We start from the raw sequence: 24,341 nt of genomic DNA, 5'->3' as shown, positions 1-24,341 counted from the left end.
CGGAGCCGGAGTACAGCTCCAAAGCCCTGCATTGCAGGGTTATTGAGAAACTAAAGTGCACTTTTGTTCATTTTGATATTCCAGAACAACTAGCAATTGACAATGAACTACAGTTCACTGCAGCAGAATTTAATTCTAAATGAAATATGATTGTGATCATATTATTACAGTCCACGTTATTCACAAGTGACTGGAGAGGCTGAGAAAGCTATATAGACAGCCAAGAAAATCTTGCATCAGGAAGATTCATTCCTTGATCTTCTGAGTTACAGATCAACATCAGTAGCAGCTACTGGATATAAACCAGCACAACTCCTGATTGGAACAGAATCTGAGTGGTTTTCCCAAGTTGGAACAGAAGCTCTATCTCCAAAGTGGCTAGACATGAAGAGAGTAGCCAAATTTTGTTAAAAAGGCTAAAAGAGCTTATTAACACTCAGGGCCGGCTCCAGGCACCAGGCACCCAAGCTGGTGCTTGGGGCGGCACCTGGAGGGGGGCGGCGCGGCGATCCGGCCGCCGGGGAGAGTGGGGCCACGGCCAGGCTCACCGCCCTCCCCCCGGCGCTCGGCCGCCCCCCCCCCTCGCCGCCCTGCGCTCTAGCCGCCGGGGGGAGAGCCGAGCCCCAGCCGGGGCTCGCCGCCCTCTCGCCGCCCTGCCCCCGGCGCTCTGGCCGCCGGGGGGGGGAGAGCCAAGCCCCCGCCGGGGCTCGCCGCCCTGCCCCCGGTGCTCTGGCCCTCCTCCCGGGGCTCCGGCCGCCCTCCCCCCCCGGCGGCCGGGGGGACAGCGGAGCCACCGCCGGGGCTCGCCGCCCCCCCCCCGGGGCTCCGGCCGCCCCCCCCCCCCAGCAAAAAAGCCAGAGCCGGCCCTGTTAACACTTTTACAACAGATGTCACTCAGTTAAAGAAATGCTGGGTCTATAACCTGGTGAACGTGTTCATGTCAAATTGGCTGGAGAAAAAAAGATGGACAACTCCAGTTGTGGTAAAGAAAAATAATTCAGCACTGAACTGTCATCCAATATGCCTGCTCTCACATGTCTACAAGCTGGTCACCAAAATAATAACAAACCAACGCTCACAGAGTCTGGACAAGCGGCAGCGAAGAGAGCAGGCTGGCTTTCAAAGGAATTTCAGCACAATGGACCACATTTTCACTATAAACCAACTATATTGGAACGCTCAAGGGAATACAAATTCCCTTTATGTATTGCCTTCCTCAACTATGAAAAAGCGTTCGACGGCATAGAGATCAATGCAGTGTTGAAAGCTCTTGCAGAGCAGGGCATCGACACAAACTATATCTAACTATTAGAGGAAGCAAATTCTGACTGCACTACAGCTATAACTTTATTTGATACTCCCCTTTGCATCCCAGTTAAGAAAGGTGTGAAACGAGGAGACACGGTTTCACTGAAACTCTTCACCGCCTGCCTCAAAATGGTAATGAGGCCGATGAATTGGAAGGGTGGAATCAGCGTCAACGGAGAGCAGTTAAACTATCTCAGATTCGTGGCCGATATTGTGTTGATCACCGAAAATATTATCAAACTATAGAAAATACTGTGAGAACTCAAACACAAAAAGCAGCCAAGTCAGACTGAAAATTAACCACTCCAAAACAAAATTTATGCAGTCTGATACCTTGCCAAAAGCCCAAATAACAACCAAGGGAAAACAAATAGAAGAAGTTGAGCAATATGTCTATTTGGACCAAGAAATTAACTTGCGCCATGATCAGGAACTCTCGCCAAGAAAGCAAGCAGGTTGGTGCGCATTCAATATTATCAAGGATGTCCTCCAAGGAAAAATCAACAAGGCAACACGCGCCAGCAACAACTCTCTGTCACGGAGAGGGCGATGGAAAGAAGAATTCTGGGAATTTCAATCCATGACTGAGTCCCCAATGAAGTGCTCAGACAGCAGAGTGGAGTGCAGGACGTTGTTGTTGAGAGCAGGCATAGTAAAATGCGATGGGCCAGGCATATAGCGAGGTTCACTGACAATCAATGGACCGCAGCTGTCGCAGAGTGGTACTCACGGGAACTGAAACGACCACTCGGCCGCCCTCCAAAGAGATGAGAAGATTTTATCGTGAAAAGACATGGCCGCACATGGAGAAGGAAGGCCAGGATACGAGATGAACGGAAGACGTGTTGTGATCGGCGCAATCTATACAAGGGCTGAAGGACTGATCGAGCAAGGTTATATAAACATTAATATTAATCCCCTAAAATCAAACAACAATATCCCCTATATACAGCAACTCCCCCTTCCTGCCCAGGTCACATACAGGGTTTGTTAAATTTGTTACATCTCAGTATTCGTAACATTATTATAGAGTATTACATGGCAGCTCTACTTCTGTCACAGATTAGACAAGATCCCCTTTCAAGGGCTATCTGGTTACATTAATCACTGCTGTAGTCCTGTAAGCCTGCAGTTAGAGAATTATATCAAAGCTCAAATGAGTAGAGGCAGCTACCTTTGTCAGCTGCAAGGATGTTTTGATTATAGATAGGTGCACCGTAACTATGTATTCTGTTCCTAATACTTTTATGAAGCATTACCAAGAGAGGATCCCACTTCAGTCCCTCTATTCTACGATGGAATCAATTTCTGAAGCAAGGAACTCCAGCTCTCCCCCCACTTAAAACTTGTGTGTCTTCAGGATGTCCCTTACCTTAATTGGCCAAGTTTGGTGTTTCATCAACAAAACACATCTTAGAGGTGGCTGGTGCATCACACCTCAACAAAACAATCAGAAATCTCTCCTGTTGGGAATTGGAGGTGGTTTTGTCATTTTTTGGTAACAATGTACCCTCAATTCTATTTAGGAAATCCCTTGAGCTACTTGTTCTCCAGAAGTGAACATCCTGCATAGTTGATATCTTTAGAGAAGATAAAACATCTTCTCTGAAGATAGATTCAGGCAGGAATCTCACTCAACTACTTCTCCCTCAGGTTAAAGGTTACATTCTTGAACTGTATTGCTCACCTATCTTTATTGCATTGCTCAGGGTATTTAGAAAGAAGTAGGAAAGGTGGTAGAAAAGTGCTTGTTCATTTGGTCTCCTAGTCTCTTGTGGTTGGGGAGCTTGTTTCCCACTCTTGAGAGGGACTGACTGGAGTGTTCCAAAGCCCCTGATGTACTTGTGTTGTAGAATGCTGAGTATGCAGAGACCTCCAGCAGGCCTACAGTTAACTTGGATCTTCAGAGTTAAGGGGGTTTCCCACATGACTTTCATTGAAGGAAGGAGACTCAAAAACAAGAATCCTGTCATCTTTTTAAAAACAGAATTACAAAGTAACTTTCTCTTGGATTGCATGCTCCATCCCCACTTTTTGGTGTTCAGGGCAGGCATGTGCCATACAGTTTATTGCTTCCTCCAGTCCATTTTTAAATGTCCCAAGTAATAGGTCTCCTACCTGTTCTGCAGTGGAGATGATTCTACAGTCTGATAATGGACTCCTCACAGCTAGGGAATTTTTATTCTGCTCTTTTTTACTTTGTTACTGAGTTTTTCTTTCTCTTCCCACCTCCCTTCCAACCTCCTCCAAATAATTCCTCACTCCTTTGCTGCTCATTCTTCTAGATATTTAAGAATATAATAAAAGGGTAGTTGATTATGTGTTACCTGTCTCTGGAACCTCCATTCAAGAATCGAAGGCCTCATTCCTGCAATGAGCTCCACATGAGTGGATCCTGGCACCTGTGTGAAGTGCCACTGACCTCAAGAATGGAAGGCCTTGATCCTGCAATGAGATGGCATTTGAAGATGGGATTTTTAGATGCTAACAAGTTAAGCCTTCCACCCAGAAGCAGGTGGGCTTTTTAATGTTCAGTGTGGGAAACTGAGGCACAGATCTTAAGCTATTGGGAATGGGGGCTTCTTCTAGGTGAGGAGGGCCACTTTTCCTCGTAGGGGATGGGGCCCATGGCTTTTATTTATTTATTTTTTGCAGGTGCTTGTATGACACTTCATGTTGATAAAAGGCAGTCCTTTCATTTGGAGGTGGAAAAGGTCTAAGAATGAATTATGTGGTGCATTGTAAAGACCCAGTAAACAATTTATGCTGATCCCTGTACCTTGTGCTCTACCAATCACTTTCCTGGCAAAATGGCAGCATAGAACAGAGACTGTGAAATAACTACATCACGTGAATGCCAGCTGCTTTCGCTGGCTATGGGTTTTTATCACAACTTCTCACAAAAAATCAAAACCCTCTCTCTCTTTTTAAAGTTATTTCTCTTTGCAGTTGTCAAACTGTTTTGCAGATGAGATCTCTGATGTATAGAAAAGATGGGATGCCACTATTTACGCAAGATGCTTCCAGAGAAAATTTTCTTTCAGTTGTGATTAAACTTCCTATCCCAAAGGTGCTTGTGTTTGTAGAGAGGAGGGATCTCACTGAAATCTGCCTTCATTTCTTTTTCATTTAAGAAAAAATGCTTTCTCACACCCAAGGACAGAAGCAACGCTGCTTAGCAAATGGCACTAAGTACCGTATATTTAACTGGAAATAATTTACTCTGATTCTGAGAACTATACTGAATATATTGTGTGTATTGTACAGGGTTCAGATTGTGTACTGTCTACTGAGGAGGGAATGTGGGTAAAGTCCTTCCCCCACCATTTTTAAAAAAGTAATCGGATGCAATCTGCTCCATTCGGAAGACAACCAATGTGCTCTTTAGACACTTATGAGTCCCCAAAATAGGTCAGTGCCAGCAGGAGTGATTCAGCAGTGTATATCGGGTGAGGAGTGGAGGTGCATGACTGCCTCGGAAGCAGGGAACTCTCCAACAACTCTATCATTAGCTTGATGGTGGGATTTTTAATGCGCTGAGCTAAAGCACTGCAGATTTTTAGAACTGGCGTTGGGGATACGTTTCCTCCCACTCCCTGAGTGTTTTAAGCAAATGGATGTGAAGTTGCCTTGAATGCTTCCTGTGCCTGCTATTATTTTATTTTGTAGCGTGAGTTCATCGTTACCAACTTATAGTCAGTTTAGTATTAAAGCATATAGGAGATCTTCAAATGGTCTTGTATCAACTGTCAGCTCATCATAGGTGAAATATTATCAAAGACTGATCTTTCTAATGATTCCCGTGGTGTTCATTGTCATTTAAAGCGAAACACTGAAAGATTAGCTTTCTTTTTCCTGGGTAAATTGTACTTAGATTATAAGCTTTTGGGGGCAGACACCGTATTTTTGTTCTGTCTGTGTACAGCACAATGGAGTCCTGGTCCATCACTCAGGCTCCTATGTGTTACTATAATACAAATAATAAATAATAGGTTGCCTAGCAAGAAAATGTTGTTACCCAAAGGCGGATCTGTTCGATCTGTCTTTCAAGATTTTTTGCGGGCAAAGATACATGGGTGGCATGCATGAGATTTGAGACCATTGTGAGAGATGTGGCCAACACAGGAGTATCTTTGAGATTACCGTATGAACCTTACAAATGTTATCTGTGTTTTTGGAAACCTTTAATGTAGGGAGTGTTTACCGAGCGTTCTCCCAGGAATTACAGTCAATGAAACGTGATTGCTGCAAATCCTGGGACAGGAAAACAATTCCAAAGAGATGCCCCCCTCTGTGGATTTTTGCAGATCCATTGTTTCCAGACTGGTTTCCAGAGGGGACAAGAAAGGGTTTTTGTGAAAAGGCTGAGCTAAAACTGACTAAGAGGGGTTCTTGATCTGAAAATTGACTAATCTTTAACCAAGAGGGCAAAGCCCTGCTGGAAGATGTTGAAGGACTTTGGCACATGCCAGACCCCCATATGAAACATGTGACCTCTGATAAGCTTAATATATGGTTAGACCTTCCATTGTTTTATTAATTTTCTCTGTAATGCTTTTGTCCATATGCTTTGTTTTGTGAAGGCTGGTAAATGTCTTAGCCCCTGAAAGAGAATGAAACTTCAGGGTCTGAACTAAGGTCAGACATGCTGGAATAATTACAGTGACTTGCAGGCGGACTGCAAGACTAAACTCTTAGTCTGGAGGGAAAGTTATTGCGCCGTGTGGCAGGGCCGGGAAACAGCAGCAGCAGCGCGGCCTCTCCTGCCCCATGGCGGGCTACGTTCCTGCCTGCCGCTGCTGCCGCGGAGGCTGCCGCTGCCCTGGGCTTGGGCCGCCCGGCTCCCCCTGAGCGGCGCCCGGTTCCTGCTGCTCTCGGCCGGCAGGTGCAGGGCCCCAGCAGAGCCCGGCCCCTTGTGTCTCCTCCGTGGCGGCACCCCCCGCCTGTGTCCTCCTGGGCGGCCGCAGTGGCAGCGGCCGGGGAGCCTGAGAGGAGAAGTGGCCCCCGGGCAAGCGGGAGAGACTCCGAGGTGAAGAGGCTGCTGGCCCTGGCACGGCCCAAGCACTGGAGACTGACAGGTACCTGCCCCTTCCCCATCCCGGCACCGCCTGCTCCCCAGCCCAGTCAGAGCCGGCTTTAGGCACTGCGGTGGGGCCCGATTCGAAAGAGCTGCCGCCGAAGACAGCGGCGGGACTTCGGTGGCAACTCAATTGGCTGCTGGTGCCTTTGGCGGCACGGCGGCGGAGGGTCCTTCTTCCGTGCAGCGATCAAAGACAGCGGCGGGACTTCGGCGGGAGCTCTACTGCGGGGCTGCTGACGTATTACTGTGGCTCTTTGGCAATATACTTTGGTAAATTCTGGCTCCTTCTCAGGCTCAGGTTGGCCATCCCTGCTCTAACGAGTTTATAATCTAAGAGAATATCAGATGCAGAAATCCCTAGACAGGTAACAGGCCTTGTGTTAACAGTAAGTGCAACTAGAAGAGCACAGTTCTGAGGGAATGATACACAAAAATTAACCTATAGCTGATGTTCTCCCTCCCCTGTTAAAAGAAAACAATTTAAAATGTATATTGCAACTTATAAAAACTGGGCAAATGAAAACTGCTCAGGAACCAGAGAATTACATGAAAATACTTGTTGCAACTAATCTAATCACCGAAAGATGTTTGGAACAGCTTGACAAATAGGTAAGGTCAAGGAACTTTAAAATTGTGGAAGCGCTTGTATTGCTAGATCCTACTGAGCTGGAGTGCATTGTTCAAATTACAAGACAAAAATTAACTGTTATGTTGGGGCCAGGCTACAAAGCCCTCTCAAGGAATCTAACAGAGTGAATGTAATTCTGGTGCACTAATGTCTTCAACTGACCTTCAAGATAAGAAAAGAATCTGAAAGGAAGCTAGCAACAACAGAGAATTATTTCTTGAATATGGGAAAAATTTAATTCTCCCTGACCTGAGCCTTCACAATTAGGTCAAGAGACATGAGATAAATGTTAAAACAATTCCAAGAAGAGAGCAACAAAGCTTCTTTCCCTGTTCCCAGCAAATATGCATGTGCATTACAAAGAAAAACCTTCCATTATTTCTGGACTTCCTCTTTTTTTCTTTTTCTTTTAAACTTAACCAGGAGGAGTGTTACATTTAAAAGAATCTGAATAAAACTCTGATAAGTGACCCAGGACTGAGTATGTGAGCCACAGGCTTTTTATCTTGTATATACATCTTTGGTAAACAATTTAGCAATTATTCAGAGTGACTCATGAGACAGGAGGAAATTTAATTAAGCAAAGAATCTTGGTGGGGTCTTGGACTTTATTTTCATCTTTTTAAAATTTGTTTTAATACACTAAGTGTAAAACCATTATTAGGAGGAAAATTATAGAAGGACTATTTCAGATTAGAAGAGTTATAAATACATATTCTCTGATTTGGCACTATGGATGGAGAAAGGAAGGTATCATACCCCACTTTAACAGTTTTAAAAGTTCTAAAACTGTTTTAAGACCTCAATCCTGCAAACAGTTAAGCACAGCTTACCTTTCAATGCTTCAGATAGTCCCACTGAAGTCAATGGGACTATTCACATGCTTAAAATTAAATGTTTGCAGAATTGGGGCATAACTCTTTAAAATGTTTCCCTATTGACATCAGTAATAAGAAAATATGGGAGAGTCCCTTGGAATTTTATAAGGATGAAACCAATAGGATTCTACAGAAATTACTCTTTCAACCTATACAACATGACAATTACCGGTATATCCCCTATATGAATTCATATAAAATTCTCTATCAGGGAGTCTCTGCTCTATTAAGTTTACAAAATGCATGCAAGATTACCATTTTCTATTCTGTTCTTTAGGGCTTTTTCATAAGGGTACAGAAGATTAATTTTAAAATAAGGTAATTTTTGCTATTTTATCTCTTCCTAAACAGAAGTCAGACAAAAAATATAATGTTGAGAAACAAGATAAAGAATTTTGAAGTGTGACATGTGGCTGCATTTATCACAGAAGTTTAATATACCTGCAATAGTATTTGTAAAAATAATGGTTTCAGGTAGCTAAGGAGTAATTCTGTGTTCTTGCTTCTCGCTGTAGGTCTGAGATGTCCGTCTTTTCCTCAGCAGAAGGTTAGAATGTACATGAGGTCCTGATCCTGCAAACATTTAAACATGCTTAACTTCATGGCTTGTCCCACTGAAATCAATGGGACTGCTTGTGATAGTGAAGTTAAGCATGCGTATAAGTGTTTGAAGGATTGGGGCTTTACCAATCCCAACAGAGTATTCTCAGTGTACGTACTGCTACTGAACATTGCAGGGAAATGATTTTAAAAAGAAGTGCCATTGCAAACATTTTGTTTAGGTAGAACTTGCTATCACTACATCAGAAATGAAACTTGCATGTGCCCATAATTGACTGTGTGAGGGTTGCCATAACTTGCACCCTCTCCTATGGGCCACTGCATTAGCAAGAATAGTCAGAGTGTAGGCTACATTGATCACACCCCCTCCTGCTCCGGAATGCCACCTGTGCAGGCAAAGGGGCATAAAGCTAACACTATGCCTCATGTACAGAGTTTCTTGTGTCGGGGTATACCCTGGAGGGGATGATCCTTACGGCTCCTGTGCACCAGCAAATTTCCCTGATGCTTGGATGCAGGGTTTCAATTTCCTCCGTTAACAGTTATGCCCCTGGACCTACATATGAAAGCAAAGTTCTCAGATGAGTTACTGACAAAGGAATCAATGTAAATACTCAAGGCTTGTCTTCGCTGCTAAAAAAGCGGCAACGTCCGGGTACCTAACACACATGAGCTATCCTGAGGTAAAAAAAAAAAAACAGTGAAGACAAGGCACTTTAGTTTTACTGCAAAGTTAACTCGCCAAGGTAATCTCAGGTGGGGATATAGAGATGACCTCAGCAAGTTTACCTTCTGATAAACCTGAAGTGCCTTATCCGCACTGTGTATTTACTTTGGGATAGCTCAAGCTCAGTAATTACCGAGGTGAAAAATGTACTTGTTTTTAGCATGGAAGACAAAGTACCAAGCTGAGGGAATGTGAGAGATGAAGTGATGTGATGAAGACTCAGATCATTGTAGATATAAAATGCTGCTTTTGTTCAAAACATTGCAAAAGCTCATTAAAATATTTTTTAAAAAATCCACAAACTTTTTCTTTTTTGGATGTATAGTCTTGCTATTAACTTGCAGTGTAACACAACCAGGGCCACTCTATCTCCAAGGAGGAGGACACACAGAGCCTTCCTCCTACCTCCCACTCCACACAAGGGTTAGAGATAGTCCTGTGCTTGGGAGAGGAATCAGAGGAACCATGTCCCTTCAAATCCTAATCACTGATTTCAAATAAGTATTTAACTGGCAATCAACAAATAGTGTGCTTTTCTCATTCCTTAATAAATCTCAACATGAATATTAGAAAGATGAAAGAAAAGTTTGGATCCTAAATTAGGCCTTGTCTACATTACCAAATTTTGTCACCAAAAACTGCTTTTTGTCGACCAAATATCCAAATACATCCACCCTGATGAGAGACTTATGTCTTTTTCCTCTACATTTTTTTCAACAAAGTGCCAGTGTAGACACCACGCTTGATTTCATCATTGTAATTGGCCTCCAGGAGGTGTCCCACAATGCCCATCCTGACCACTCTGGTCAGCAGTTTGAACTCCACTGCCCTGCAGCCGGGTAAACAATCATCCACCCCTGCCCCGTAAAAGCCCCAGGAATTTTTGAAATTCCATTTCCTGCTGGCTCGATCTTCCCAGGTGACCATGGCAGCTTATTGGACCAAACGCTCTCCTGCTTAGACCACTGCGGAGCTGTTGGATCTGATCAGTATATGGGGAGAGGAGGCTGTGCAGTCCCAGCTGCGCTTGAGCTGTAGGAATTGGGATATCTATGGCACATTTCTCGAGGCTTGTGCGAAAAGGGCTATGATTGGGACACGCTGCAGTGCAGAGCGAAGATAAAGGAGCTGAGGCAGACTAACCATAAGGCGAGGGAGGCAAACCATCACTCTGGTGCTTCACCTAAGACCTAAGTCTATAAGGAGCTGGACACTATCCTCGGTGGTGACCCCACCTCCACTGCCAAGAACCCCATGGATACTTTTTCATGCCCTCCCGCACGCCCTCCCCTGCAGCACATTCAGAACACTTTTCCATGCCCCCTCCGCCCGCCCAGTCCTTTTCACTTTCTGGGAGTTAGAATCATAGAAGACTAGGTTTGGAAGAGACCTCAGGACGTCATCTAGTTCAACCCCCAAGTTCTCAGTTTCCCCTTCACTCTACCCCCTCGGACAACTTTCACAATGATAGCTGGACCTACACACAGTTGTGAAAGTCTGTCCTTCCCTGGTTCCTCCTTTCCCATCAGGTGTTTGTGTGTGCTGTTTCTTTTTAAATAAAAACAAGGAGTTCTTTAATGGTGAATCACCTTTATTTTTTTTCTACAACTTGAGATTACAGGCACTACCAACACATGCACAGGCATTGTTATCATTGTCTTACAGGCATATAAGGCCAAAAATGACAACATTGCATCCTAGGAAAACTAGCACCTGTGACAGAGATATACATTATTGCCGCTCATTGTCAAAGTGCTGCCTCAAAGCCTCCCTGATTCGACTGCCTCCCTCTGGGCTCCTCTGACAGCCCTGGTATCTGGCTGTTCAAAATCAGCGGCCAAACGGTCTGCCTCAGCACTCTACCCGAGCAAACCTTTCACCCTTAGCTTCACAGAGATTATGCAACGTACAGTACGCAGCTATGGCCATGGGAATATTATCCTCATTAAGGCCTAGCCTGCCATAAAGGCATCGCCAGTGCGCCTTTAATCTGCCAAAAGCACATTCAACTGTCATCTGGCACCTACTCAGCCTGTTGTTGAACCACTCCTTACTGCTGTTCAGGTGTCCTGTGTAAGGTTTCATGAGCCGTGGCTGTAAGGAGTACGCCGGGTCTCCCAGGATCACTATGGGCATTTCAACACCCCCCACTGTAATCGTCTGGTTTGGAAAGAAAGTCCCCACTTGTAGCTTTCTGTACAGGCCAGTGTTCCTGAAGATGTGCGTGTCATGCACCTTCCCCGATTGATGTCAGTAAAACGCCCTCGGTGATCCACAAGCGCCTGCAGTACCATGGAGAAGTACCCCTTCCTATTGATGTACTCTGTCGCAAGGTGGTCTGATTCCAAATTGGAATATGTGTGCCATCTATTGTCCCTCCACAGTTAGGGAACCCCATTTCTCAAAGCCGTCCACTATTTCATGCACATTTCCCAGAATCACAGTCCTTCGTAGTAGGATGCGATTAATTGCTCTACACATTTGCATTAATGCAGCCCCAACGGTTGACTTCCCCATTCCAAGTTGATTCGCCACTGACTGATAGCAGTCTGGAGTGGCCAGCTTCCACACAGCGATTGCCACATGCTTCTCTACCGCGAGGGCAGCTCTCATTCTGGTGTCCTTGTGCTGCAGGTCTGGGGCGAGCTCCGCACACAGTTCCAGAAAGATGGCTTTCTGCATCCGAAAGTTCTGTAGCCACTGCTTTTCATCCCAAACCTGCATGACAATGTGATACCACCATTCAGTGCTTGTTTCCCGAGCCCAAAAGCGACAGTCTACCCTATGCAACTGCTCTGTGAATGCCAAAAGCAATCCAAAGTTGCTCCTATCCACATCAAGCAGAATACTGGGCACCTGTAAGTCTTCTTCAGTTAGGAACTTGACAATTAACTGAACTGCCATCCACTATGTCCACTATGTCTTCATGACAGTTAACAGAGCATAAGAGAGCATCGCTTCCCACAAAGATGCCAGGGTGCACAGAAGAAAATAGCTGTTGCAAAAATGACACAAAAGAAAGCCCATGGACTGCTGGACATAAAGCAATGCATCACAGGACATTTAGCCAGGTCCCAAGATGCACCGCAATCCACTCTGCTTTCCCACAAGACCTAGCGACAGAAGGTGTCGGACTGTGGGATAGGTACCCACAGTGCAATGCTCACGCTGTCTGATAGTTCCCCCACTCTGGATGCGATCTGCTGACAGAAGGAGCAAGTGTGAACACAAGATTCCAATTTTTATTATGTCGACTTTTGGGTGTCGCCATCACTTTTGTCGACAAAAATTGGTAATGTAGACATGGCCTTAGTAACCATTGAGGCCAATACATTTGTAAGACCTGAGGAAAAATTAAGTATTACCCTTGAAGGGTGTTAATATTTTCAATATGAGCAGATTGTAATCCAGTTACCTAGAAAAACAAGAACACTAAAAACATTGAGGAAAACTCTATAGACTGTTAGTGCTAGGATATAAGAGGGAAATGTAATATTTTACCCACCAGTACATTGCTAGCAGGGTGTCTTTGTCAGCAGTAACACTAAGGTAAGTTACAAGCTGTCAGCACGGATATTAGAAGGGGAATCCAGTCAATGCTATGTTTCCAATGACTTAAAAAAAAAAAAATTGCTGCCCTCAATCTTTAATTCGCTTAGTTGAAAACCTTAACATTGTTTTGGACTATGTACCAAACAATTAGTAACTGAAAAAATGTAGTGCAACTTCAAGAAGGTTGCAGTAGCTTTTCCACTATACAGGGACTTTTGAAAATTTCTTTGACAGAGTATATTTAATCTAGGGGAAACTATTTTATAAACACTATGCATTTAGGGTCTGATCCTTCAATCCTTACTCATAAACTCAGCACCATTACCTTAAATGGGACTACCCACATGAATTAGCATATGTCGTCACTGCAGAGTTAACTCAGGCTCTCATTCAGGTGTTGCCCCAATCCCCCTCCCATCCACACACAAACCCTCTTTCCTACTTTTAGGGGTGCTTTTAACCCTGGCTGGTTGGCTCATCTGGGACTGTAGGCTAAAGCTTGAAAGAGGCTTTCACTCAGATTGGTAACCCACCCACTTCGCAGTGAGGATGCAGACTAAATCACTTGAGTGCTGATAGTCCTCCTCCACTGCCTTTCCACAATTGCCCTCCCCTCCTTGTCCAGAAGGTCAGACAAGTTCTCCCACAATTCACTGGAAAGCATCATTGAGTAGCTCAGTTTACTGAATCACAAAGAACCTAGTGACATACATGGGTGAATGCAGCACCAGTGAGGACACAGTAACTCGTGTATGGCTTTGCAGAGTTGCTGCTCACTCCTGAGACCCGGGTGCCAATCACCAGAGTTAACTCTGCAGTGAAGACATACCCATAGGGCTAAACAGTGCCCACGGGCAGCAATGGGCTGAAAGTTTTTAATATGCTACTTAAACCCTTGAGTAGTCGAATAAAGACTAAGGCCAAGTCTGCACGAAAAAGTTAGGTCCACCCAACTACATCACTCAGCAATATGAAAAATCCACTCTCTGAGCAACATGCTTAAGCTGACCTAGCCCCCAGTGCAGAGAAAGCTAGGTTGACAGAAGTATTCTTCCATTGACTTAGCTACCGCCTGCGATCACTGTAGTGAGTGTATACACTGAAACGCTACAGTGGCGCCACTGCTGCCTTTCTAGGGAAGGCATAGCCTAACCCTTATAGTTTAGTTTCGGATTATACAGAGACTGAGTCAATGTCTGAGGCATGTTTTCATGAACAAGTTCAAAACAATTCTAGTTAAATACTCCATGAACAAGAAAAATTGTTGTTAGATGCCTAGTACCTACAACACCATCTTTGTTATTACAAGTATCTTGACCTTTCTAATGTCTCTGAAGACACGCAGTCCTTTCCCTACTGTCCCCATACTTTCTAAGCTTTACATTGATAGAATGTTAGACATACTGTATCTACCCTAAAACAGGTACTTTTTCCTTTCTTCCAGGAATGCAGAATGCTATTTCAAAGGCATTGTGGGTCTACACATCATTGATTTTTTTTAAGCCTTGTCACTTGAGCATGTAGCAGCAGGAGTCAGGTAACCAGCTTATATTAGTGAAGTTCCATCATTTTTACGGCTTGGAAGTTGACCTTATAGTGTAAACTATGTTGGTAATTGGCATGGACTGCAGCACAACAGATATACTATCTGCCTGATACTGAAAGGTGCTGAGCACCAGCAATTCCGTATGGAAGTCAGTGTTCCTGATCTTGCAGGATCAGGTCCTTAACACTCTGGCTAGACCGCCAGAACAGGGTCTCAAACTGAGTGAGGAAAGAGTCAGCTTTGGTTTAATGCAATGCAAGCTATATGGGCTAATCTGCTCTTTCATTTAAAAAAATTGAATAATGGCTTTAATCTTCTCGATCATGCAGAATGAGTCCAAATAAAGATACTTAAGACAATTTTCTTGATTTCTCTTTTGTTATCTCAAGAACATGTATGCCCTTACAAGCTAGAGTCTCATCACATCTGGAACATATGTAAGATGTACTAGAAAAGCATCAGAATTTCAAAGTCCAGGAAAAAGGATTTTTACAACAGCTTGCTTGACTTCTGTCAGAATGTTATACTGAACAACAAATCAGCATGCAGAAGTTTGTTACATCACCTGATTCCAGTATTCTGGCTATCATTGGGGTTAATATTATAACATGTACTGAATTACTAGATTATCTAGCGAGACGAGGTGGGTGAGGTAATATCTTTTTTTGGACCAACTTCTGCTGAGGAAAGAGACAAGCTTTTGAGCTCTTCTTCAGGTTGTCTTTCACCTACACAAGTTATTCCAATGAAAGATATTATCTCACCCACCTGATCTCTAATATCCTGGGATCAGCACAGCTACAACAACACTGCAAACAGCAATAGATTATCTAGCAGCATATAACTAATATGATAATTTAAATCATGATACTCTAAATTAATGTAGATTGCAGTAACAATAAAGAGTGTAAAATTCCATAAAAATTCTTCTTACTGACACCCCAGTCTTAACTATGATAGACAATAAATTAAACCAATTCTAACAACTTTTTAAACATTTGGGACCAAATTCCATGGTGATAGAACATCTCAAGCAATCCCATTACTGTGTAAATCAATCAGTAACTACATCCTACAGGTTGTAAATCGGCATAGATTTATCCCAATATTTGTTACAGTAATTACTCTATACACAGAAGCAGGGTGGATAAAATTCACTGTTTAAAAAAATAAAAATAAAACAGATTTAATTTAAAAAAAACCTATTTAAAATTAAATTTGAAATTGACTGCTTATGTTAAGGCCTAAACTTACTACAATCTGTTAAAATAATTTAAAATAAATACAAAAAATATTAAACGATAAGTGTTTCCTGGCAAGTTTTAAAGAAAGTCAAACTACTGTAGAATTAGCAGAAGTTACTGGCTCAGGATCTAGAATTAGAGTTTGTTAAATTCTAAACCAGGTGTTGACAGAAGTAGCCTCTTCTGCAGCTGCAGAGAGAATATTTTCTTCATTTCAGTTTATTCAACTAATTCATTCAAAGTTAAGACAACAACTGAGAGTTGAAAAAGCAGAAAAGCTTGTTTTCCTCTTCCAATCTATGAATAAAAACTACATTTGAGAGGATGAGATCTACTAGATCTAAAATCGTGAAGCACATGGTGACCAGAAACAATCAGTTAAAGTCACTAACTGCAGATAATACTTCCTTTGTTTAATATATCAGTTAGTTTCAAATGCAAAACATGTTTAGATAAACTTTTTTCCTTTGTATCCAGCACTTTTAAGGTAGTTTAATTTAAAAAATAAAATAAAATGATTTTGTGCATTTAATTTAAATTTGAATTTCTATCGAAATAGAGCTTTACATAAATCACAAATAAAACATTAATCATCATCTAGTAAATAAGAAAGGTGTCATTCATCATTTTCTAACATAATAAAAATGGAAAATTAAGAATCTGAATAAATTTATATTAAGATATACAATTGCTTAAATGTGTATAGATATAGTATATCTGCCTGGTTATCAAGAATATTCAGATATTCATGCATCAGAGGGGTAGCCATGTTAGTCTGTATCTGTTGCATCTGAAGAAGTGGTTTTTTTACACACAAAACCTTGTGCCCAAATAAATCTGTTAGTCTTTAAGGTGCCACTGGACTCCTTGTTATATTCATGCATATACATAAGGAGATACCTGTAGTTTACTTAAGTCATAGACACATTCTGAACTTTTGATATTTGAATATCTTGCTTAAATCAGCAAAAATAAATAACACTGCAGTTACTACATAAGTTTCATGGCATATCAGGGGTAGAAGGGACCTGAGGAAGTCATCTAATTCAACCCCCTGCTCAAAGCAGGACCAATCCCCAGACAGATTTTTGCCCCAGATCCCTAAATGGCCTCCTTAAAGATTGAACTCACAACCCTGGGTTTAGCAGGCCAATGCTCAAACCACTAAGCTATCCCTCCCAGTTTGCCAGATTTCTATTAAGTATACAGCATTATTTTTACTTACCTTAGCAGAATTAACTCTAGGTGAATTGAAACCTGGTGAAATAATGAGATTGTAAGGAGGTGTCCAGTGTGGCAATGACAGTTGCTACAAAAAAGGAAGAATAGAAATATATTCCTCAAAAATGTCATCTTTTTATCTTTAATCATAAAATAGGGGAGGAAAAAAATCTTCCAAAAAATTTGGAATACTTGAATGATGCAGATGTGGTGCCACTGTTTGGGTTGCTATGGGTAAGAGTTTGTTAGCATTTCTTTTATAAACGTCTCTGTTTTCTTACTTAACCATACAAAATTACTCTAGGAATGAGAACTGAGCTGTACGATTTCCACCTAGTAGCAAATTGTTTGGGGCAGAGGAGGAAGGGCCTTGAAACTGAAAAACAATTAATTGGTTGGGTATTTTGTTGTAAATTTATAACAGTCCACAAAAAAAGTGCACATGTGGTTGCCCCATCTCAAAAAAGATATGCTGGAATTGGAAAAGTTTCAGAAAAAGGCAACAAAAATGATTAGGGGTCTGGAACAGCTGCCATATGAGGAGAGATTAATAAAACTGGGATTTTTCAGCTTGGAAAAGAGACAAATAAGGAGGGATATGATAAGGTCTATAAAATCATGACTGGTGTGGAGAAAGTAAATAAGGAAGTGTTATTTACTCCTTCTCATAACAGAAGAATGAGGGGCCACCAAATGAAATTAATAGGCAGCAGGCTTAATACAAACAAAAGGAAGTATTTTTTCACACAACGCACAGTCAACCTGTGGAACGCTTTGCCAGAGGATGTTGTGAAGGCCAAGACTATAACAGGGTTCAAAAAGAACTAGATACCTTCATGGAGGATAGGTCCATCAATGGCTATTAGCCAGGATGGGCAGGGATGGTGTCCCTAGCCTCTGTTTGCCAGAAGCTGGGAATGGGCGATAGGGGATGGATCACTTGATGATTACCTGTTCTGTTCGTTCCCTTTGGGGCACCTGGCATTGGCCACTGTTGGAAGACAGGACACTGAGCTAGATGGACCTTTGATCTGACCCAGTATGGCCGTTCTTATGTAAGAAGAAGCACCACCTTTAGTGTAAAGTGTATTTAGTTGCAAATCAACATGCTTAATGGTTACCAACCCATAAGAATCAACCTTTCTTTAGGAAAATAATCTAAAAGCACAAATGCAAAACACAATTCAATTAATTAAATCAAAGTTTCCTGCTCGCTGATTTAAATCAATCCACCCTGCCCAAAAGGAAATTTGGAGCAAATGAACCCACCCAAATATCAGTTAAGAAGGGAACATGGCAGAGAAGTGGAGGCAGTGATTGCAGTGTTTCCAAGTTTTCCTGGAAGCAAGGAGTAAGGACAAATTGAAGAGGGTAAAATCCTCCACACTGTGACAATTAGTGTTATATAACAGACCTACATTGCCAAGTCAATGGAAACTGAATAGCTAAAAACTATTTGCAATATAATTGATAACCAGGTAAAACTAAGTTTCAGAGTGGTAGCTGTGTTAGTCTGTATCAGCAAAAACAATGAGGAGTCCTTGTTGCACCTTAGGGTAGGTCCACACTACCCGCCCAATTCGGCGGGTAGAGATCGATCTTCTGGGATCGATTTATCGCGTCTCATCTGGACGCGATAGATCGATCCCAGAAGCGCTCCCCCGTCGACTGCGGAACTCCTGCTCGCCGAGAGGAGGAAGCGCTGTCGACGGGGGAGCCTGCCTGCGCCGCGTGGACCCGCAGTAAGTAAATTTAGTTCGATCTAGGAAACATCGACTTCAGCTACGCTACTCTCGTAGCTGAAGTTGCGTTTCCTAGATCGATCCCCCGCCCCAGTGTGGACCTGCCCTTAGAGACTAACACATTTATTTAGGCATACGCTTTCGTGGGCTAAAACCCACTTCATCAGATGCATCAAAGGACTTGCCATTGAAACAGTGGGTATTTGCAGGGCTATTAAAAATTATGCTTCCCAAATGAAAGTTTAAGCAAAGCAGTATAAGAACTGAAGTGCACTAATTAGAAATTCAGAAAAACAGAATACAAGGGAAAACAAGGGGCAGAGACTAGATGTGTTTGCAATAAATGTAAGGGCAATCATAAAACAATGAAAGGATGTCTAACATAAGTGGGCCAGGATCACACATGCAACAAAAGCAATTATTCTGCAAAAGTGTATTGCACTCACCAAAAATGGCAAAGAAATTCAAATGCAAAAGACATCATGAACATCCAGCTAGATGGCAAAGCTCTGATAATACAGAAACAGTTGTTTGAGTTAGTCAATACATTTTACAAAGAAAGGTTTTACAACACTGGTTTGTGTGACATTGGAAATAAGTAGGGTTGCCAACCCTCCAGGATTGGCCTGGAGTCTCCAAGAATTAAAGATTAATCTTTAATTAAAGATTATGTCATGTACAGGGGTGAAAGTAACTTAAGGGACTTACTGGTACGCAGGTCCAGGGCCCTGAGCCCCATGGTAGCAGTAGCTGCGGCGGCCGAGAGCCTTGGGGTTCTGGTGGTGATTTAAAGGGCCAAGGGCTTCGTCCGCTGCCGGGAGCCCCGGGCTCTTTAAATCGCCGCCGGAGCCCCGGAGCTCCTGGCCACCACTGCTACCCCAGGGCTCCAGCAGTGGGGCTCTGCTGGTGATTTAAAGGGCCAGGGGCTCTGGCTGCTGCCGGGAGCCCAGGGCCCTTTTAAATTGCCTGCCTGGGGAAGCTGCCCCCTGCCGGTACGGTCGGCTGTGTCTGGTCATGTAATTAAATCTCCAGGAATACATCCGACCAAAATTGGCAACCCTAGAAATAAGTGAATTTCAAAATTGACATTGGTGTGGAATGCAGAATAATCACAACAAAACTAAGTTGAAACATTTAGCAGGTAATTCACTCAGATTTGGAAGGAGTGGAACGAAAGCCACCCCAAACCCCTCATCTCCGGCCCCACCTGAGTCTCCACCCCCAGCCCAGAGCTCTGACCCCCTCCCACACCTAGGGTGACCAGATCACACAGGTGAAATATCGGGGGGTGGGGGGGTGGGAGGGGGCGGAGAAAAAAAAAGCCGGCGGCGGAGCAAAAAAGGGGAAAAAATGGCCGCCGGAGCTCCATGCCCCGCTCCCCCCCGCACCAGCATGCCTCCGCTCCGTCTCCACCTCCCCCCTGCCTCCAGTGCTTGCGCCGCCATACAGCTGATCAGCGCAAGCCTGGGAGGGAGGGGGGAGGAGGAGGAATGCGGCGTGCTTGGGGAAGACGCGGGGCCAGGGCAGGGATTTGGGAAGGGATCCAAAGGGGCAGTGAGGGGGCGGGGCTGGGGGGGCGGGGCCAGGGCGGGAATTTGGGGAGGGATCCAATGGGGGAAGGAGGGGACGGAGTCGGGGCAGGGGGGGGCGCGAGCCCCCTCCAGGCTCCGCTCCGCCTGTGAGCGGAGGCAAAATATGGGGACAATTCACGTCCCGACCAAAGCTAGGTCAGGACGCAGGACAAATAAGCAAATATCGGGACAGTCCCGATAAAATCAGGATGTCTGGTCACCCTACCCGCACCCAACCCCTCTACCCCAGCCCAGAGCCCCCTCCCACATCCCAAACCCCTCATCCCCAGCTCCGTTGGGTCACGGGCATCAACAATTTGTTGAGAAGAGCAACAAGAATGATTAAAGGTCTTGAGACCATGACCTATGAAGGAAGGCTGAAAGAATTGGGTTTGTTTAGTTTGGAAAAGAGAAGACTGAGAGGGGACATGATAGCAGTTTTCAGGTATTTAAAAGGGTGTCATAAGGAGGAGGGAGAAAACTTGTTCACCTTAGCCTCTAAGGATAGAACAAGAAGCAATGGGCTTAAACTGCAGCAAGGGAGATTTAGGTTGGACATTAGGAAAAAGTTCCTAACTGTCAGGGTGGTTAAACACTGGAATAAACAGCCTAGGGAAGTTGTGGAATCTCCATCTCTGGAGATATTTAAGAGTAGGTTAGGTAAATGTCTATCTGGGATGGTCTAGACAGTATTTGGTCCTGCCATGAGGGCAGGGGACTGGACTCGATGACCTCTCGAGGTCCCTTCCAGTCCTAGAATTTATGAATCTATGAATTTTCTTCAGCTGGGTCCCCAGAAAAAAAGTTTGAAAACCACTGGCATAAGCGACTTCAGGCTATGCAATGACTTTAATGGAGCAGCTGCACACAGGGGCAAGAGCCTGCCAGGCAGATCTGATTGCTTGTTTACATTCAGATTCTTCTTCCATTGGAAGTCAGTAATGAAGGAGGCGACCTTACTTGCAGGTATCAAACAATCAAACATGGAACCGGAACCTGCATTCCCAACTGCATTTTGTTAATTCATTTTGACAATGACAGTTTAATTTTAACGGATAGTACTTCACCGTGCACTATGAAATGTTTTGGCGCTTGTCTTGTAAAAGTAATGCTGTCTTAGTAGTCGGAGGGTGGTATCATTACAATGCTGTTCCTGCTATTACATTAAATCTGTGCTGAGGGGAGAGATCATGCAGTGTGCAGATTAGCAAATTTATATTGTAAATAAAAGAATAAGCAAAAAAAGGACAAAGAAATACCTAACATATAATCTTCATAGTATCAGAGGCTATATAAGTAGAGATGAGTAAGAGATAGTGTCCTCTTATGGCATACAAAGTTGCTTATGGCATACAAAAACTGAGTGGCTAGGCATCACTTCTGTTTGATGCCTCACTTTCAGAAGTTTTTAGTTTTTATTTTAAAAACCTCCCTCTTGGTAGCCATTATCTTATTCTTCAAGGTTAGTTTCTTAATAACAGTGCAATAAATCATCAGTCAATACAACCACCATAAAAGCTAAGCTAACAAGAAAAGCACAACTTCAGTAAATCACACATTAACCAAGGTGGCAGCCCCCCTCTCCTTCCCACACATGAACAAAGAATCAGATCACCAATGTAAACATGTAGACTAATTAAAAAGATTCCTGCTGCTGCATTCTTTACTCATTTGATGTGATAAAGCTAACTACAGATAAGCGACCATTCCTCCCAAGATAACAGACTTCACTTTAAACCCAAATTTGCTCTTCACAACATTGGGCTTCTCACATTCTTCTTATTACAAATTATTTAAATCAGAAATGTGAAATCTGGAAAATGAAATTACAGGTGGCTTTATTTATGTCAAGTAAATTAAACATACATTGTTTAAAACATCTTGTACTTCTCCCTTGTTTTCGGTCTTCATACCACTCTATCCTTCAGAAGGCGGACAGACAAGGGGGTATATATAATGCACATTTTGCAGTTGGAATGATTTACCAGTGAGATACATAGAACCAAATTTTAAAATTTCATATACCTGCTGTACTATTAAACATGGTGGATATTTGTTATATACTGGGTGAGGAATTAGACATAGAAGGCATTTTCAAAAAGAGTGAAAAATTGCATAGGCAACACTGACAGTGTCTGTTAAGTCTCTCAATTCTGAGTAGAAGATGGGCAAAGACATCACACGCATTACAATTTTGATTAATAACATGTCAAAGGGACACACAACCCTGTAAACACTTCAGCATGTTTGTAACTTTACTTACATTCAATGGGACTTCCTCATGTGGGTAAAGTTAAGGAGGAAGTGTAGTCTAGTGGAAGGGCATTAGACTGGAACTCAGAAGGGTTCAAGCCCCAGCTCACTGGCTGACCTGCTTTGTGACTGTGGGCAACTCACTTTACCTCTGTGCTTGTTTCCCCTCCGTCCTTTTGTCTGCCTTGCTTACTAAGGGTACGTCTACACTACCCGCCGGATCAGCGGGTAGTGATCTATCTATCAGGGATTGATTTATCGTGTGTAGTGTAGACGCAATAAATCAATTGCTCTCCCGTTGACTGCTGAACTCCAGCAGTGCGAGAGGCGGAAGCAAAGTCGACGGGGGAGCCGCGGCCGTCAGTCCCGCGCTACGAGGACACGAAGTAAGTAATTCTAAGTTGATCTAAGATATGTCGACTTCAGCTACGCTATTCTCATAGCTGAAGTTGCGTATCTTAGATCGATCCCCCCCAGTGTCGACCAGGCCTTAGAGTGTAAACTCTTCAGGACAGAGACTTTCTCCGAATGTGTTCCTAAACAGTGACTAGCGCAATGGGGCTCCGATCTTGGTTGGGTCCTATTGTGTTACAATAATAAAAATAATAATACACACCTGGTTAGGCGTTTACAGGATCAGGGCCTAAGTTTGGAGAATAGAACGGATATTCAGTGTACTAGATAAAGGACAGTTTGATGCTGTTTTGAGTAACAGGAAATTTAAGAAAACTAGCAATCAAGGTAGAATGTAATAACACTTTTACATGCTTTAAAAGAAGGTGTGTAACTTCAAAGTAAAATGAATCATTTAGAAAAATACTTAATAAACGCCAGCAGGGATGCCATTACTTTCTCATACCTGCTGCTACATACAATTGATTACAGCAGTAAGCCCCAGCAGGATATGCATTAGATGGCTACTGGTGCACACCTCAGGTGCATTGTTAGGAAGTAGGCTGGAGACTGAATAGGTCTTCAACCCTCTGAGAAGTGCTCCAGCAGTCTAACAATACATCCCCTGCTGGGACTTACTGCTACCAGACAAAGGCACCTTCTTTCGTTCTCAATAACCTTTTTATAATTCACAGATTTATTAAGGGGGAAAAGGCAGTGTTTATAACATACCCTTCCACCATAAAGTATAATGCCTGATGTTAAGTATATGCCCCTTTCTCCACTATGAAGAACTTTTATTGTTAAATAATATCAAACACTTTTTTTTAGATTGCCTGATCTATTCAGACCCTTCCTCCTTCCATAAGCTCCTCTGCACTTTCAGCAACAGCTTTTATTCCAATATCTACTTTTAATTCTTCTTTTGTACTTCAAAAAAAATCAGTTAGGAACCCAGTTTAGGTCTTGATCCTGCAAAGGGATCCATCCATCCATCTAGGCAGGCCCTTACACCCACACTGTGTATAATCTATTTGTAGTAAAAGTGACTCCATGCAGGTGTCTGCACGACTGAGGTCTTCATTTGTATGTTAGGCCTGGTCTACACTACGACTTTAATTCGGATTTAGCTGCGTTAATCCGAATTAATCCTTAACCCGTCCACACAACGGAGCCAGTTACTTCGAATTAAAGGGCGCTTAAAATCGATTTCTGTACTCCACCCCGACGAGCGGAGTAGCACCAAAATCGATTTTGTAAATTCGAATTAGGGGTAGTGTGGCCGCACACCACCGAATTAATGTGGTTAAAATTAATGGGGTAGTGTGGCCGCACACCACCAAATTAATGTGGTTAAAAACCGAATTAATGTGCTTAGTGTGGCCGCGCACAATCGAATTTATACAATCTGTTTCCCAAATTCGAATTATCTAAATTCGAATTAATCTCGTAGTGTAGACGTACCCTTAGAATTTAGAAAGTGAGTGGGACAGCCATCAGGCTATATACTCCTGCCTGAAGAGCAGCTGGGCTCATGGGGGGTGGAGGTCTCCCCCACTCCACCCTTTTCAATTTTCCATTCCCTTGTCCCATAGTAAATTCTAGCTGCAGAGCTAAATTGGTAGGATTGGTGTTCT

This window comes from Terrapene carolina, unplaced genomic scaffold (assembly GCF_002925995.2).
Source record: "Terrapene carolina triunguis isolate 2854851 unplaced genomic scaffold, T_m_triunguis-2.0 Scaffold35098, whole genome shotgun sequence".
Classification (NCBI taxonomy): domain Eukaryota; kingdom Metazoa; phylum Chordata; order Testudines; family Emydidae; genus Terrapene; species Terrapene triunguis.
This window is presented reverse-complemented; position numbering follows the sequence as displayed.